Source organism: Girardinichthys multiradiatus, chromosome 23, assembly GCF_021462225.1.
Source record: "Girardinichthys multiradiatus isolate DD_20200921_A chromosome 23, DD_fGirMul_XY1, whole genome shotgun sequence".
NCBI lineage: Eukaryota > Metazoa > Chordata > Actinopteri > Cyprinodontiformes > Goodeidae > Girardinichthys > Girardinichthys multiradiatus.
In genome coordinates, this window is record NC_061815.1 from 34,122,308 (window position 1) to 34,140,911 (window position 18,604).

The following is an 18,604-nucleotide window of genomic DNA, read 5'->3' on the forward strand; positions in this document are numbered from 1 at the left end:
AATGCTGTTAGAAAGTAAACTTAGTAGTTTTTAAAGCAAAATATTAACATTATAATTTATCGTGTCAGATGATGACCGGCAGTGCAGAAGTTATTCTTATTGAAATTACATTTACTCCAAAACCTCTACACAGCTAGAAATTTGCCTTTTTTTATTTATTTTTTTATTAATATTGCCATTACCAAAACCCAGTGGCTAAAACCGTCCTAATCAGATTGTTTTCAGTGTTTTTATTTATTTAACCTTTGTTTAACCAGGTGAGGCAAATAAGAACGAGTCCTTTACACTTGTTGACAAAGTTAACCTGGTACTGATTATACTGTGACAATATGCCATTATTTTTCACCAACTTCATCATTTTTGTCTGCAAGAGTCAGTGTAATGAGAGTGAAATACTTTCAACAAGAACCACATTCAAATTTAAAGACATCATTCAAGTATGAGATAAAACAGACGCCCATATGCTAAATGTAAAAGCCACATTTAAAGTGGTGGGTTACTGGCCCCACTCTGCTTGAAGAGAAGAAAGTTGAAGTTGACCATGGTCTGATGTGACAGTGGAGTAAAGGCATTGCTTTAGCAAATCTTTATTCCATCTCCCTCTCCTTAATCCAGTTTTCCGTCCATGGTTTTATTTATCTGTAAAAGAGAATACGATGTTATTGTCCTGCCATGGAACCTAGATTAGTATACAGGAACAATCATTATCATATAGTATCTAATATATTTACCATCTGATTTGACTGATCAATACTAAAAATGGCATTTCCAGTATAGATGACGACACTTAGTTCTCCTTTAAAGAAAGCAAAAGTTTATAAGAGGCCATGATTGTTGAACATGTATCCTGATTTTATGCTCGTAAAATATTTTGAGTTATGAATTATCTATACATGTTTATCCTTGTCCTGGTGTAGTGGAGGCTGGTGTGAGCAAGTATAGCTCTCATTGTTTCTCTCTTTTTTATGTTTTGAAGAATGTATTTGTCTTTTAAACAAAGGGTTAAACAATCAGAAAATACTATTGTACTTACAGGGGTTGGACAATGAAACTGAAACACCTGTCATTTTAGTGTGGGAGGTTTCATGTCTAAATTGGACCAGCCTGGTATCCAGTCTTCATTGATTGCACATTGCACCAGTAAGAGCAGAGTGTGAAGGTTCAATTAGCAGGGTAAGAGCACAATTTTGCTCAAAATATTGAAATGCACACAACATTATGGGTGACATACCAGAGTTCAAAAGAGGACAAATTGTTGGTGCACGTCTTGCTGGCGCATCTGTGACCAAGACAGCAAGTCTTTGTGATGAGCCACGATATCCAGGGTAATGTCAGCATACCACCAAGAAGGACGAACCACATCCAACAGGATTAACTGTGGACGCGAGAGGAAGATGTCTGAAAGGGATGTTTGGGTGCTAACCCGGATTGTATCCAAAAAACATAAAATCACAGCTGCCCAAATCACGGCAGAATTAAATGTGCACCTCAACTCTCCTGTTTCCACCAGAACTGTCCGTCGGGAGCTCCACAGGGTCAATATACACGGCCGGGCTGCTATAGCCAAACCTTTGGACACTCATGCCAATGCCAAACGTCGGTTTCAATGGTGCAAGGAGCGCAAATCTTGGGCTGTGGACAATGTGAAACATGTATTGTTCTCTGATGAGTCCCCCTTTAATGTTTTCCCCACATCCAGGAGAGTTACGGTGTGGAGAAGCCCCAAAGAAGCATACCACCCAGACTGTTGCATGCCCAGAGTGAAGCATGGGGGTGGATCAGTGACGGTTAGGGCTGCCATATCATGGCATTCCCTTGGCCCAATACTTGTGCTAGATGGGCACGTCACTGCAAAGGACTACCGAACCATTCTTGAGGACCATGTGCATCCAATGGTTCTAACATTGTATCCTGAAGACGGTGCCGTGTATCAGGATGACAATGCACCCAATACACACAGCAAGACTGGTGAAAGATTGGTTTGATGAACATGAAAGTAAAGTTGAACATCTCCCATGGCCTGCAGAGTCACCAGATCTAAATATTATTGAGCCACTTTGGGGTGTTTTGGAGGAGCGAGTCAGGAAACGTTTTCTTCCACCAGTATCACGTAGTGACCTGGCCACTATCCTGCAAGAAGAATGGCTTAAAATCCCTCTGACCACTGTGCAGGACTTGTATATGTCATTCCCAAGATGAATTGATGCTGTATTGGCCGCAAAAGGAGGCCCTACACCATACTAATAAATTGTTGTGGTCTAAAACCAGGTGTTTCAGTTTCATTGTCCAACCCCTGTATACTCATACTTATATTTTGGTGCCTTTCTTTACAAAAGGTCTGTTCAGTAAAGCATTCTGACATTGATGGTGATGAGATATATTAAGTAAATATACACTGCTCAAGAAAATAAAGGGAACACTCAAATAACACATCCTAGATCTGAATGAAGGAAATATTCTCATTGAATACTTTGTTCTGTACAAAGTTGAATGTGCTGACAACAAAATCACACAAAAATCATCAATGGAAATCAAATGTATTAACCAATGGAGGCCTGGATTTGGAGTCACACACAAAATTAAAGTGGAAAAACACACTACAGGTTGATCCAACTTTGATGTAATGTCCTTAGAACAAGTCACAATGAGGCTCAGTATTGTGTGTGGCCTGTATGACCTCCCTACAACCCTTGGGCACGCTCCTGATGAGATGGTGGATGGTCTCCTGAGGGATCTCCTCCCAGACCTGGACTAAAGCATCCGCCAACTCCTGGACAGTCTGTGGTGCAACGTGACGTTGGTGGATGGAGCAAGACATGATGTCCCAGATGTGCTCAATCATATTCAGGTCTGGGGAACAGGCGGGCCAGTCCATAGCTTCAATGTCTTCATCTTGCAGGAAATGCTGACACACTACAGCCACATGAGGTTTAGCATTGTCCTGCATTAGGAGGAACCCAAGGCCAACTGCCTTTCTTTGGAGGGCCATGTGGCCCTCCAAAGAAATTCCCCCCCACACCATTACTGACCCACTGCCAAACCGGTCATGCTGAAGGATGTTGCAGGCAACAGATCGCTCTCCACGGTGTCTCCAGACTCTGTCACGTCTGTCACGTGCTCAGTGTGAACCTGCTTTCATCTGTGAAGAGCACAGGGTGCCAGTGGCGAATTTGCCAATCCTGGTGTTCTCTGGCAAATGCCAAGCGTCCTGCACGGTGTTGGGCTGTGAGCACAACCCCCATTTGTGGACGTCGGGCCCTCATACCATCCTCATGGAGTCGGTTTCTAACCATTTGTGCAGACACATGCATATTTGTGGCCTGCTGGTGGTCATTTTGCAGGGCTCTAGCAGTGCTCCTCCTATTCCTCCTTGCACAAAGGTGGTGTAGCAGTCCTGCTGCTGGGTTGTTGCCCTCCTACGTCCTCCTTCACGTCTCCTGGTGTACTGGCCTGTCTCCTGGTAGCGCCTCCAGGCTCTGGACACTACGCTGACAGACACAGCAAACCTTCTCACCACATTTTGCATTGATGTGCCATCCTGGATGAGTTGCTCTACCTGAGCCATTTGTGTGGGTTGTAGAGTCCGTCTCATGCTACCACGAGTGTGAAAGCACCACCAACATTCAAAAGTGACCAAAACATCAGCCAGAAAGCAAAGGTACTGAGAAGTGGTCTGTGGTCCCCACCTGCAGAACCACTCCTTTATTGAGTGTGTCTTGCTAATCGCCAAAGATTTCCCCCTGTTGTCTATTCCATTTGCACAACATCATGTGAAATTGATTGTCAATCAGTGTTGCTTCCTAAGTGGACAGTTTGATTTCACAGAAGTTTGATTTACTTGGAGTTATATTGCGTTGTTTAAGTGTTCCCTTTATTTTTTTGAGCAGTGTATATGGCAAGCCTACCTTTGTGGTGTTGACATATGTTCTTTTCTTTATCGTTGAAAATTAATAGGAAAATCAAGTGGGTTCGAATCTTCTCCTGGATTGGGAAAAGGAAGCAGAAGCATTAGACATAATCTAAGTGCATACTGGTATGGATGAGCTAACTGAAAAGATGATGCCCAAAACTAACTAGAGTGTATTTTCTACATTTGTGCATGCAACAAAAATACCTCAGAGGCAATTAGAGGAAGAGTAAAAGAAGGTATGAAGCATATTATGTTTTCAGTTAAGATGCCTTTGTGTTTGTTTGACAAAAATGGTATATGAATCTAACTTATTGTTCTTCATTAATTGGGTTGAATGGCATGAAATTATGTAACTCTTAATATTTCTCTGCTTTTTCAAACATGCATATTGTTGCTAGAGAAGTGAACACTGGACAGTTACAGTCTCTCCCTGTTTATAACGAGACCCCTCTGCTGTTACTGCAAAGCGGGAGTCTTTAAATTTTTCACTTATCGTTGATTGACCAAGAATTAGACTAGCTACTGTTTCTATCATGTATCCAAGAGACTGTTTATAAAAGTAGACAAACTTAAGATCCTTCTCAGAAACATTGCAATCAAATGTAACATTATCACCAATGTCAACCAGAGTTAAGGAGATCAGGTGGGAAGCCTCAAGAGTATGAATAAGAGCTGTGGAAAAAAAACAAAACATTGAAGGACTTAGTAAATATAGCTGTAAATATTCAAGGCTAATATTCTCCAAACGCATACTATCTTATTTTCCAGAAAAAATTACCTTACTAGAAAAATGAGTATTCTTACGTGCCACGGTGAGAACAAACATGGCAGCAAGTGTTGCGACCATCGTGGTGGAGCTACTTTTCTCTAGCGCTGTTGATGTTCTCTTGCACAAATGGAGGGCTTAGTTTAGGTGATGTTGAAGTGTTTCCAAAACACAAAACAGTGATTGGCTGAAATATTGAAGATGCACAGTCCACCACATTTACTAAGCCTGTGAAGCCTTTCCATTTCTTAAGGGATTTAAATAGCTTTGTCTCCATTTGGACTTTGTTACGAAAAAAAGATTTCTAAAAGTTAGTTTTTGGGTTTGCACTTAACTTGGGCAAATATGCTTTAAAAATTCGATAAAGTATTTTCTGTTATATTGTTTTGGAAAGTCAAGTTAATATGCTCTAAACTGTTTTGTTTTTTTCAACAGGAGAAGTTTGGAAGTGGCTTTATAAAATGATTCCATTCCTCTGTTTTAGTTTGGAGGTTGTTGTAGAAAATTTTTATTTTCTAAAGAAAGAGAACGATGATAACCATTCAATCAGCTTTATTAATTTAGCCTTAAGGGAGACAGATCTTTCAGCATCAGACGTATTACTGAGCAGAGCTGAGACCAAATCTGATGGACAATGGCTGACACTTCCTTATATCAGTTTGGCAAAAACCCCATGTGGCCTGGCACCCCCTTTAGGAAGAGCAGAGGTGAGAATCAACCTAACTTTCACGCAGACACCTCGGCTCCTCTGCAACAAATTGTTTGTTGGATCAGCAGGGGTTCCAGGGACAGGAAGAGAAACTAAACACCTTTTGTTCAGCCATATTTCCCCTTTAGCTTGTAAATGCTTTGGGGATAACCACCAGGATGGGGCAGAAAGGAGGGTGAAGCCATTGTCATTTCAGACTTGGGCATCACCTCAGAAGCACAAAAGCAATTTAAATTTTAATATCATAAGGTTTAAAAATATTATGTTGACATAAATGTTTTTAATTTCCATTGGGACACATTCATCAAACAAAATAGATCTGAAATATTAAGAGATATTTCGTGTACAAATATTGCCAAGTTTTTGTTATCTGATATCAAGAATCAAGAGTGTTGTAATGTCTTTGGCAGTTAAAAATTTCAGGTTAACGTTAGTGGCAGGCGTTGTTATAAATCAAGGTGGGGGATGATAGTACTGTTTTTTTACTTCCCCTACTAGCTTGTTTGTTGCTGTTGATGAAGATTGTCAACGTTATATCCCTGAGACTGTGAAGTGTACTGCAGATTTGCTAGCTTGTTTTGTTGCTACATTAATATTACCGACTACTTATCTTTTACAATTTGCTAAGGTCAGCTTGCTGAACTTTCAAACAGCGGTCATACATAAACATCTGTTATCTTTTTTCTGGTCCAAATCAAAGTCTTTTTGGAACTTTAAGGTATAGAAACAATTGTTAGCTTTACACATGCCAGGGATGTTTCTCCAAAGTATTATACACAGTTATACGCACAAGGAACAGATTTGGATTAGGTCTGCAATAAACTGGAAGCTGTTTTAGCACAAGTGGCTCCCATCTGTGCTGCAATTGAGATAGTTTTGCATCCTGACTGACTGAGAGGCCACAATGATATAAATTATTGAAATATATACAAATAAAACAAAAGCTTCTATTGAATTAGTAGTTGTTAACTCGATGCATCGTAAACTTGTTCATTTATGTAAGTGCTATTCGGATGTCAAGGCAATGGCACGATAATAACGCTATACACTATCTACAATGATGAAGATTCTCTAACTTCACTGTGACTCCAACAGCACAAAGGTTGTTTCTTATTAATTTAGCTAAGAATTATTTGACATCTTGGAGGCAGTTTTAGACTGTACAAGGATCCCAATCCAGATGCAAAGGCAATAATGAAAATATTAATTACAAGAAAAAGACAAATGGATGCATCACTATAGTACAATGTACATTTGAACATTCAAGATTGTTTATTGTCATTATGTCCCCATAATGAATTTTAAGAATTCAAGAATTTCAAGAATTATAATTTAAAATCATAATTTGAGAAAAGAAGAATTAATTTCTTAACCAAAAATCATTACTTACGAATTGAAATCAGAGATGTCCTCTGGTGTTGTGATTATGGATTCAAAGCTCTTTAATGATTACAAATTATTAACCAAAACCACCAACTGTCACTGTTTATTCAACCACTTCGCTGAAGATGGAGGATCTTCGACCTTGTTTTGACAGATAAATCACTCTTGCACGAAATAAACACAAACGCTTCTCTTAATTATATATATGAGGATTAATTGAAGCCAAATAATCCTGATATACCATTATTATGGTCCAAAAACCTTCACCTAACTAACAAGCACTATTCTACACAAAGGGAATAACAATGACTACCTGACAATAATAAAAGAAAAATATATGCACATTTAGTGTCTATGAAGATCAAACCAGTAATTTTATGGACAAAATGTGTAATTTGGATTAAATGGAAAGGGAAGTCCTCCTGGTGTTCTGATGTCTCGATTGCAGCGATCAACTGATAAAATGGTGGGGCCACGTCCCTTTAGCCACAACCAGCTGAACGCCCCAAATCTTGAAGAAAGTGTCATAAACTCTGAGGCGGGAATTCAGTGGAAAATCTCCAACAATAAACTGGAACAAAGAGTGGTCAGACCACGAGGTACAGACCGCAGTTGCTTTGAATGGAAAACTTCTAAAAGTCCAACTTCTAACTCCTGGCTTATTTGGGACGAGCCGGACAAAACATTAACCACGCACGATTCAGCAAGGCCTGCGCAGCAAATCAAGACACATCTCAGCATAAAATACTTCAATCAGTATTGCATGCAACAAGTTAATACCTTAGACTAACTACTGGTGATCACCTTCAATATGCCTCATCCTGCCCAGACCTCTAAATGCACCTATCCGGTTTAATATGAAAGGAACAAAGTTACTTTGACGTTGATTTCTTCTATTCACCGGTTGAGGAGGGATCAGGTTTGAAGAAAAAGGAGGGGGGGGCACGTGTCCGTGATCAAATTAAGAAAAAAAACGGTAACTTCTCATCCGTCCAGGAGGGGAAATGATGAAGAACCATTAGTCGACTGCATACACAGGGAGGAAAAACTCATCTCCTTGGAAATAGAAACTCTGTGGGTTTCCACCTGCACCGGGTGTCGGCGTGGTCTTCGATCGACGAATAAATCCTCTGATCTTCTCGTATCAGACACATTTCCAGCTTTCAAGCTCTTCCGGGAATGGCCTTGTGGAGCTGCGAGCTTTTGTCTCTCCAGATATGTGCCTCCGTTGCGCTGTCCTGTTAGACAGGCGGGAAATGGCCACAAAACTTCATCTCCTGTGGGTTTTACACTCTTGGTGGCATCACAGCTGCAATGTCTGTTGAGCTGCGCATGTCAAAAGGTGCGACCAAAATGGATGACCCCAACACAGGTTACAGAGAATTTAAAAACACTTATAGAAAAAGGGAATATGTCTACATGGAATGTGTCATGTAGTATTTAGTATTTTCACAAAGTGCAGCTTGTGCTGAAAGAGTCTGAGATGGGCTGGTGGTTTGTTTGATTGTCAGCAGGGATGTTTAGTGTGTGCCTGCAGGGTGACAATTGTCTTCAATTCTTTAGAAAACAAACAGTTTCTGAGTCTGTTTGTTTTTCATGTGATGTTCCTAAATCGCTTTCCTGACGGAAGTGGGACAAACTGTGACTGGATGGTGTGTGTTCTGTAGCAATGTGTCTGGCCCTTTTCTGGACTCGTGCAGCATAAATCCAGTCCATATCCGGTAGACGACCTCCCACAATCCCCTGTTCTGTCCTCACCACACATGCTAAGTCCTTTCTCTCCTGTGCCGTGCAACTCACATACCACACTGTCACACTGAGGCACAGAATGCTTTTAGTTGTGGGCTTGTAAATGTTTGTGAGCAGCTGAGTAGAGAGTCCAGTCCGTTTCAGCTTTCTGAGAAAGAAGAGCCATTGTTGGGCCTGCTTTACCAAGTGGGAGATGTTCTCAGTCCAGGAGAGGTCAGATGTGAATGCCCAGAAACTTTATGCTGTCCACACTCTTCACCACCTCCCCCTGCATACAGAGAGGTGTGTGTTCAGTGTTCCTGGACCTCCTGTAATCCACTATCACTTCCTTAGTCTTGCTGGTGTTCAGGATGAGGCAGTTCCTGGAGCACCACTGAGTCAGATTGTGGACCTCGTGTCTGTACTGAGTCTCATCAGTTTTGGATATGAGATCTACTAGACTGGTGTCATCTGCAAACTTCACAACAAGGTTTGTTTTGTGAATAGCAGAGCCCTCTTTACCCTGATTTCATTATTCAGAAAACTTTAACATTTTTCTTGTTATTACTGGACCGGTGTTTAAATAATTGAATATAGATTTATCTTATATATTTTCCTTTTCTTTAACTTGACTATTTTATCTTTATAACCTTTCATGATGTATGTGTGAGAATGAGTTTGTCTGCAGGCAAGGATCAAAGGTCGAGCTGGGAAGAAAGCAGTCACAGATGAGGGTGTCATAAAGAGGGTGGCTGATTGTGCTGAACAGACAACACACTGATCTTAGGATGGGGGGAGACTGTGGAAGTGTGTTGTTACAAGATAATGGTGTTTATGACCTGTTTACGATGCAGCTGTTTTTCCCATCCTTAGAGAGCAACATTCATTGTAAATAGGGAAGCCCTAAAGATAATAAAAAGCGAGGAGCGGAAAGATGGTTTTCAGAGCGGTAGGAGATTTGTAACTGAAAAGCACATCCCTGTCCGTTCTCCTCGCGGTGAGTGAAATAACTAATTCTTTGTCTTTCTCTTCTTTTTGTGATGTTAGAAGTATTTTAGGTTGTTTAAACCTGACAACCGGGCTCAGAGCAACAGGACTGTAATCAATCAGACAGGTGATGGTTGATTTTTTGGGCACAGACACACAATTGGAGGACTTCAGGCTGGCAGGGACAATGGAAAGCTGCAGCGAGAGGTTCAAGATGTCAAAAAAGAAAACCTGCAAGTTTGTCAGCACATGATTTTAGCATCTGGACCTGCAGCCTTGTTTATGTTGATCTTCCTCATAATGGAGGTCACTTGGTGCAGCTGCAGAACGAGAGGCTTGTGCTGCACCTCCGGCTCAGGTGGGTGTTTAGTCCTTCTGTTACTTGGAGTGTCAAAGAGTGCAAAGAAACTGTTTAAGGTGTAAATGGGAGCTTAGTCATGGCTGAGGGAGTTCATCAAAACCTACTTTCAAATTTAAAGAAAAAGGTTTAAGTATGAGGTGAAACAGACGGCTATATATTAAATGTAATTGCCATGTTTAAAATGGTGGGTTACTAGCCCCACTCTGCTTGAAGAGAAGAAAGCTGATGTAATGTTTTACATAGAAACAGTAACTTGCTATCATGTTTTTCTTTCAAAAAAACAAACTTACCTATCGTATTGAGAAACAGAAACAAAGCAGCCAATTTCCTCTTGCCCAAATGAAGGGTTTAGCTCAAGTATTTTCCAAAGAATGATTGGCTGAAATGTTGAAGATAACCAGCCCACTACATTTAGTATGCCAGTAGGCACTTTTTAATTTATATGGTATCGTCATTATGCTAATAATTGTTTCTATGACAGAAACTCTTTGAAAGTAATTTTCTGAGATTTGTTCTTCGTTCAGCAAAGATGCCGTAACAGAAAGAAAATGATGTGTCCTGAACAGGAAAACATTTCAGGGGCTGAAAGGAAGCAATTATGAGAGGGTTCGATAAAGTTACAATGGAAATGTCTGTTTAAGTTGGATGTTCAAATATGTTTTATGGGGATATAAATGCTGCATTGGTCTCAGTTTTTGAATGTGATACCTAATCACTGGACAAAATCTAAAGCGGACCAAATATTAGGTTTTTAAAGTAAAGTTTTATCGTTTTGAGGCTTTTTGAGTCCAACTGATGAACATTTTTAATAAACACTTATTATTCATTCACTGTTACTTAGTGCTTCAAAATGTCCCTTATGGTCAAGTCCCCTAACCTCTATCAGTAATCATATATGACATACATATATTGCTAAAATAATTTGTCTGTTTACTTTTACATGTGGGGTGGCACGGTGGCTCAGTTGGTAGCACTGTTGCCTTGCAGCAAGAAGGTCCTGGGTTCAATTCCTGGCCTGGGGTCTTTCTGCATGGAGTGTGCATGTTCTCCCTGTGCATGCGTGGGTTCTCACCGGATACTCCAGCTTCCTCCCACAGTCCAAAGACATGCTTGTTAGGTTAATTGGTCACTCTAAATTGCCCTTAGGTGTATGAATGAATGAGTGTGTGCGTGGTTGTTTGTGTGTTGTCCTGGCAACTTGTCCAGGGTGTACCTCGCCTCCTGCCCATAGACTGCTGGAGATAGGCACCAGCTCCCCTGTGACCCACTATGGAATAAGTGGTAGAAAATGACTGACTGACTTTTACATGTACATGAACTTTGATGCAATTCTGTTAGCCATGTAAATGGTTGTAACACTGAAATTCATTGATATGGTTGGTGTGACCCAAAATACAGTGTATGTTAGCCATGGCTTTGCACCAATGCAAAGATTATTGGGAGCCATTCTGTAACTCTTACAGTGGAGACAAGTATTTGATACACTGCTGATTTAGCAAGTTTTCTCACTTGCAAAGGATGTAGAAGTCTTTAATTTTTGTCATAGGTACTCTTCAATGTTAAGTGGTGGAATCTAAAATAAAAATCCAGAAAATCACATTGTGTGATTTGTTAAGTAATTAATTTGCATTTTATTGCATGACATAACAATTTAATACATCAGAAAAAAAAAAAAACAACTTAATATTTGGCACAGGAACTTTTGTTTGCAATTACAGATATCAGACGTTTCTACACCGCATCAAGGATTTTGGACCACTCCTCCATACATATCTTCTCCAGACCCTTTAGGTTTCAGGGCTGATGCCGGGCAATACAGATTTTCAGCTCCCTCCAAAGATTTTCAATTGGGGTCAGGTCTGGAGACTGGCTAGGCCACTCCAGGACCTTGAGAAGCTTCTTACAGAGCCACTCCTTAGTTTCCCTGCCTGTGTGCTTTGGGTCGTCGTCATGCTGGAAGACTCAGCCATGACCCATCTTCAATGCTTTTACTGAAGGAAAGAAGTTGTTGGCTTAGATCTCCAGATACATGGACCCATCCATCCTACCCTCAATACGGTGCAGTTGTCCTTTCCCCTTTGCAGAAAAGCATCCCCAAAGAATGATGTTTCCACCTCCATGCGTCACGGTAGGGATGGTGTTCTTGGGGTTGTACTCATCCTTCTTCCTCCAAACATGGCAGGTGGAGTTTAGACCCAAAAACCTCTATTTTATCTCATCAGGCCACACACCTTCTCAGACACCTTCGCCCATTCCTCCTCTGGATCATCCAGAAGGTCATTGGCAAACTCAGAAAGGCCTGGACATGCGCTGGCTTGAGCAGGGGGACCTTGCGTGCGCAGCAGGATTTTAATCCATGGTGGTGTACTAATGGTCTTCTTTGAGACTGTTGTCCCAGCTCTCTTCAGGTGATTGACTGGGTCCTGCCATTTAGTTGTGGGCTGACTCCTCACCTTCCTCATGATCATTGATGCCCCACAAGGTGAGATCTTGCATGGAGCACCAGGCTGAGGGAGACTGACTGTCATCTTGACCTTCTTCCATTTTCTTATAATTGTGTCAACAGTTGTTGCTTTCTCACCAAGCTGCTTGACTATTTTCCGGGAGCCCACCCCTGCCTTGTGCAGTTCTACTATTTTATCCCAGATGTCCTTACACAGCCCTCTGGTCTTGTGAAGGGGTTGGAGTATGTTTGATTGAATGTGTGGACAGGTGTCTTTTACTCAGATAACCATTGCAAAAAAGGTGCAGTTAATACAGGTAATGAGTGGAGAACAGGAGGGCTTCTTAAAGAAAAACTAACAGGTCTGTGAGAGCTGGGATTCTTACTGGTTGTCAGGTGATCGACTACTTAAGTCATGCAATAAAATGCTAATTAATGACCTAAAAATCACTCAATGTGATTTTCTGTATTTTCTTTTTTGGCACTACGGCATTTTTTTCATACACACAGTACAGACCAAAAGTTTGGACACACCTTCTCATTCAAAGAGTTTTCTTTATTTTCATGACTATGAATATTGTAGCTTCACACTGAAGGCATCAAAACTATGAATTGACACATGTGGAATTATATACTGAACAAAAAAAGTGTGAAACAACTGAAAATATGTCTTATATTCTAGGTTCTTCAAAGTAGCCACCTTTTGCTTTGATTAGTGCTCCACACACTCTTGGCATTCTGTTGATGAGCTTCAAGAGGTAGTCACCTGAAATGGTTTTCCAACAGTCTTGAAGGAGTTCCCAGAGATGCTTAGCACTTGTTGGCCCTTTTGCCTTCACTCTGCGGTCCAGCTCACCCCAAACCATCTCGATTGGGTTCAGGTCCGGTGACTGTGGAGGCCAGGGTCATCTGGCGCAGCACTCCATCACTCTCCTTCTTGGTCGAATAGCCCTTACACAGCCTGGAGGTGTGTTTGGGGTCATTGTCCTGTTGAAAAATAAATGATGGTCCAACTAAACGCAATCTGGATGGAATAGCATGCCACTGCAAGATGCTGTGGTAGCCATGCTGGTTCAGTATGCCTTCAATTTTGACTAAATCCCCAACAGTGTCACCAGCGAAGCACCCCCACACCATCACACCTCCCCCTCCATGCTTCACGGTGGGAACCAAGCATGTAGAGTCCATCCGTTCACCTCTTCTGCGCCGCACAAAGACACGGTGGTTGGAACCAAAGATCTCAAACCTGGACTCATCAGACCAAAGCACAGATTTCCACTGGTCTAATGTCCATTCCTTGTGTTCTTTAGCCCAAACAAGTCTCTTCTGGTTGTTGCCTGTCCTCAGCAGTGGTTTTCTAGCAGTTATTTTACCATGAAGGCCTGATTCACACCGTCTCCTCTTAACAGTTGTTCTAGAGATGTGTCTGCTGCTAGAACTCTGTGTGGTATTAACCTGTTCTCTAATCTGTGCTGCTGTTAACCTGCGATTTCTGAGGCTGGTGAACTTATCGTTCGCAGCAGAGGTGACTCTTGTTCTTCCTTTCCTGGGGCGGTCCTCATGTGAGCCAGTTTCTTTGTAGCGCTTGATGGTTTTTGCGACTGCACTTGGGGACACTTTGAAAGTTTTCCCAATTGTTTGGACTGACTGACCTTCGTTTCTTAAAGTAATTATGGCCACTCGTTTTTCTTTACTTAGCTGCTTTTTTCTTGCCATAATACAAATTCTAACAGTCTATTCAGTAGGACTATCAGCTGTGTACTGTATCCACCTCCTGCACAACACAACCTATGGTCCCAACCCCATTTAAAAGGCTTGAAGTGAAAACCATTTCAGGTGACTACCTCTTGAAGATCATCAACAGAATGCCAAGAGTGTGCGGAACAGTAATCAAAGCAAAATGTGGCTACTTTGAAGAACCTAGAATATAACACATATTTTCAGTTGTTTCACACTTTTTTGTTCAGTATATAATTCCACATGTTTTAATTCATAGTTTTGATGCCTTCAGAGTGAAGCTACAATATTCATAGTCATGACAATGAAGACAACTCTTTGAATGAGAAGGTGTGTCCAAACCTTTGGTCTGTACTGTGTAATGTGCTTAATAACTAGTTGCCTTGTGCTGACACTGGGAATCTTCTTGTGATGGCCCCAAATGAGCAGTTGTTGTAACTGTGTGACGTCGGACAGATTGCTTGGTACAGCTTGTATGGAAGTCCACCAAACTTAATGAAGAGTCCCCAAGACTGTCCTGGTGTGAAAGCGCCTTAGTCTCCAATCAAATGTGCTATAATAGTTAGATTCCATCTAAATTAATGATATCCAAATTAAAAGCAAGAAAACCCTCTGCATTAATAAAATAAAGATCTGACCGAAACAATTTTATTACAGATACAGAATTGGGGCAAAGTGAGACAGATTAATAAAAATACATATAAAAAATGTTTCTCTGTTGTAATTATTAGTGCAGAAGGCCAAAGTGGGCATGTGCATAATGTGTATTCTGTCATACCTTTTGATAAACTCAGGATATCCAGCCAGTGGCATGCAAAACGAACCGTGTTTCTTAAGATGTCCAGCATTTTCTTTTTAAAAAGCATTTTGTCATAGAAAATTCTGTTTTGGTATGACAAGGTGTGAACCAGCTGAAAATCCAAATGTTGCCAACTGCCTGGGTTACTGTGGACAGGGCTTTAAATAATAAAAAAAAAATCTTGAGTTTTTCTAAAGTGTTCTTCTAACTTTCTAATGTGCAACAAGCAGCTTTTCTTAGTCTTTTAAGTAAAAGTCAATTACTCACTTACTGAACTTTCTCACGTTTTGCTGTATTTTTGCTCCTTAACTGGTAAGGCTTATGTGTTTGCTTTATTTACATCAATCTCAGCAAGTATTATGTCTCCCATGAGCTCTGTCTTGTTATTTTTGTTTCAATAAACAAAGTCACATACAACAACCACACAAACAGAAGCAGCAGTGAGTTGTTTTCCTGCTCAGCGTTCGACCACTGAAGCAGTTTAGCAAAACCTGACACACTATCAGCTTCTGGAAGATGCAGAAAAGGGAGCAAGTTGAGTCACCAGCAAAGTAATTTTAAATTAGTATGATTAGTTTTACTCTGATTGGTTTTAAGACTTGGGATTTGTATACATTTATCTCTCCCTGCAAAGACACAACCATAAATATTTGTAGTTTTAAATTTAGTCTAAAAATAACAGGATCCACTGTTCCAAAGTAATACCAGGCAATGCTGCTCATCTACCAGAAACTGCTAGTAAGAAACAATGAAATGCAGAATCTTAAATTAAAAACTGCCATATTAGCAGAAAAAAACATAGATGAGAGCCCATGTATTAGATTAGATCAGTATTAAATACAATATGCTGTCAGTATGTTTACATGTTTAGACCATAATAGACTGAAAATAAAACCTTCACATTGTCACACCAGTTTTAAACCACAACAGTGCTTACATTTCTATGCACCATTCTTGTTAATTACAGTTTACACTTACATGTCTATAAATAAAAGGCACAATGCTTTTAAATAAAGCACCATATTTTCTTTTACTTGGAAATAGTACAATTGCAATTTAACATTTTCCAAATGGTTTGTGTTTAACAATTTTCCACTGACTTTCTCCACTTTTCATGCTCCATTTTAGACAAACAAACTGTGATGTTAGATTTACTATATATTTTTTTGGGTGTTCATTTGGCAAAGAGTCATAGTTCTTTTTTTATTTGTATTTATTTTTTAACTGATTGGTTTGTCCTCTTAAATGTAAACCTTCTGTTTTGAAAACAGCCCAGTGTTGCTATCATCTCCTAGTCTGCATTTTATTGACATTTTAGTCAACAGGTCAGGCTATCTTTTATAACATTTTCTTCCCAGGGGTTTATATGACTGTGGTTGCAACTTTTTGTCATCAGCTTTTCAGATGAGACTTTCCAACACCTCCACGTGACTGCATTTCTGCAACTGACAGAGTTACTTTTAGGTCAGCAGTGTGACCACATACACCTCCCTACATCTCCACCTCACACCCCTGCTGCTAAAGAGACAGCCTGGAATAAGAAGGTGGACCATCAGTTAAAGGGTGGAGCTTTTGAATTTACATGATCTTAAATTAATCTTGATTGTTTCTGTGTAACATAAAAGCAAGGAGCACAAGTCAAACCAGTGCCATTGTCGAGAGATGTGGTTGAACATTTCTTTATTGTTATATGGTATTATACATCTACATTTGAAAAGAGCTAGACTGTTGGTGCCCGTCTTAAATTATTTCATTTGTGATGTTAAAAGATGAACAACTTTACAGTATATTTGTTGTGACAGAATAAAACTATCATTGTTAGAAGCAATTTGAACACCTTAGTTTCTATTCTAACTGCCAAAGATATTTAGGTGTCACTGACACAACTGAAACTTCTCTACAACACCTCACCACCATCCAGTCCCGTCTAGATTCAACATGTGCACACTTGTAAAATAAGGTACATTTGAAAAAGTCAATATATGTCTTCTTCCTAAGGCAACACTTGCAAGTTTGCAAAGTTCAACACTAGTTTCCAATGAATATTTTATATACTGTCCATGTTATCATCCCTTTCTCCTAAATCTATCCAAGTATTACAGACATGAGACTTTATCATCTTATAAACCCACTTTGATACTTTTCCTTCTATCAACAAGCAAAGCAGTTTCCAGCAGCTATTCTGACAAACTGGAGTTGTGGTAGGAGGTCTTCGGTCCTTCGACCAACCACAAAAGTTGTGAAAACATGCATCACACGCTTTGTTTCAACAGGAAATGAAGTGAGAAAAAAGCTCCATCATGTTCACTTTCATGAAAGAGTACACGTGTTTTAATTCGAATTACTTTAAAGTCAAATTTAAGGTACGTTTAGTGTTTTTATTGATACAGCTACTATGAATTTCAAGTACAAAATTTACAGCATTTTGGTTTTTGTACAGTACTTGTTACTGCATCATTGTGTTACAAAACCAGCATAGAATAACTGAATTAATTTGGTAATACCCTTTTTTTTTTTTATAAACTAGCAGTGAAAAACGCTCCACTGAAACACATGCCTGAAATAATTCATGACAGCATAATTGTGCGTGTGCAATTGTGTGCTTATTCCTGAGGTAAATTAGTCATATCAAAATTATTGTGTCTGTTTGCTTGTATTTTTGGCACAGGTTAAAGTAAGCTTATTATGTTTTTCTTTAGAGTGAAGCTGCTGCTTGGACAGGAATGAAAGTCCTTTTATTTTCACACACTCGCATGAACAAACCACAACCACAGCAGTGCTTAAATTCCCATGTGCCATTTTATGATTGCTTTATATTAGTGTGCATGAGACTGTCCTACAACAACAGAGTGTCTTCAGTCAGAGGCTTCTTCAGATCCGCTGTAAGACGGAGCGCTACAGGAGATCCTTCCTGCCCACAGCCATCAGCATCTACAACGGCTCTTTGAGGAAACCTTCATAATATGAGCTATAACAACATTTAATTTCCCTTTGGGATTATTAAAGTATTTTTGAATTGAATTGAATTGAAATTGAAGTAGGTCTATGCAACATTAGTAAAATCTAAAACAGCGAACAAAAAACTACGAAGACCAAATAAAAAAATAATTTAATACATTTATATTTTTACTTTAATGTTTATTTAAATGTGGACGTGCATTGTGTGTAAATGAAAGCAGAAATAAATATCTGAAAGAGTTCTTATTTTTTTTCATACGTATTTTTTGTAGTATGACTACGTGTTTTGACTTTTATTGTTGGCCATAAATACGACCACAAATCCAACTGATCCAATCTGGAACGTGGCTAACTACTTTTTTCAGTTGCTTAAAGAAGTTTCAATCTACACACTAGGTTTTGCTTTTAAAAGAAATATTTGACAACAATATTGTAAAATTTTATTTATTTTTGTGTGTGTTATGTCACTGTTTCAATGCAAGCATAAGCATCCTCTTTTATAAATAAACACATTGGTGAAATTATCTCTCTTCTGTTGCAGATACCAGTCCTGGCTGATTTTAGTGGCATTATCTGCGTTTATTACCTACAGATGCATGCATTTCACTGACAATGCTGCACTGAACTTCAGAGGATAGAAGATGTGCCGACAAACACCTCCCCAACTCTTCTCTTTGTGCTCCACCTACTTAAGTGACTGGCACAATGAGTGTGACGCGCTTCCTTGAGAAGGTGGAGCTTTTCAATTCTTACTACATTCAGTTTGACTGTTTTTGTGTGCTAATGCTTCAAGGGAATTTTCAGCTTTTTTAATGAACAGGCA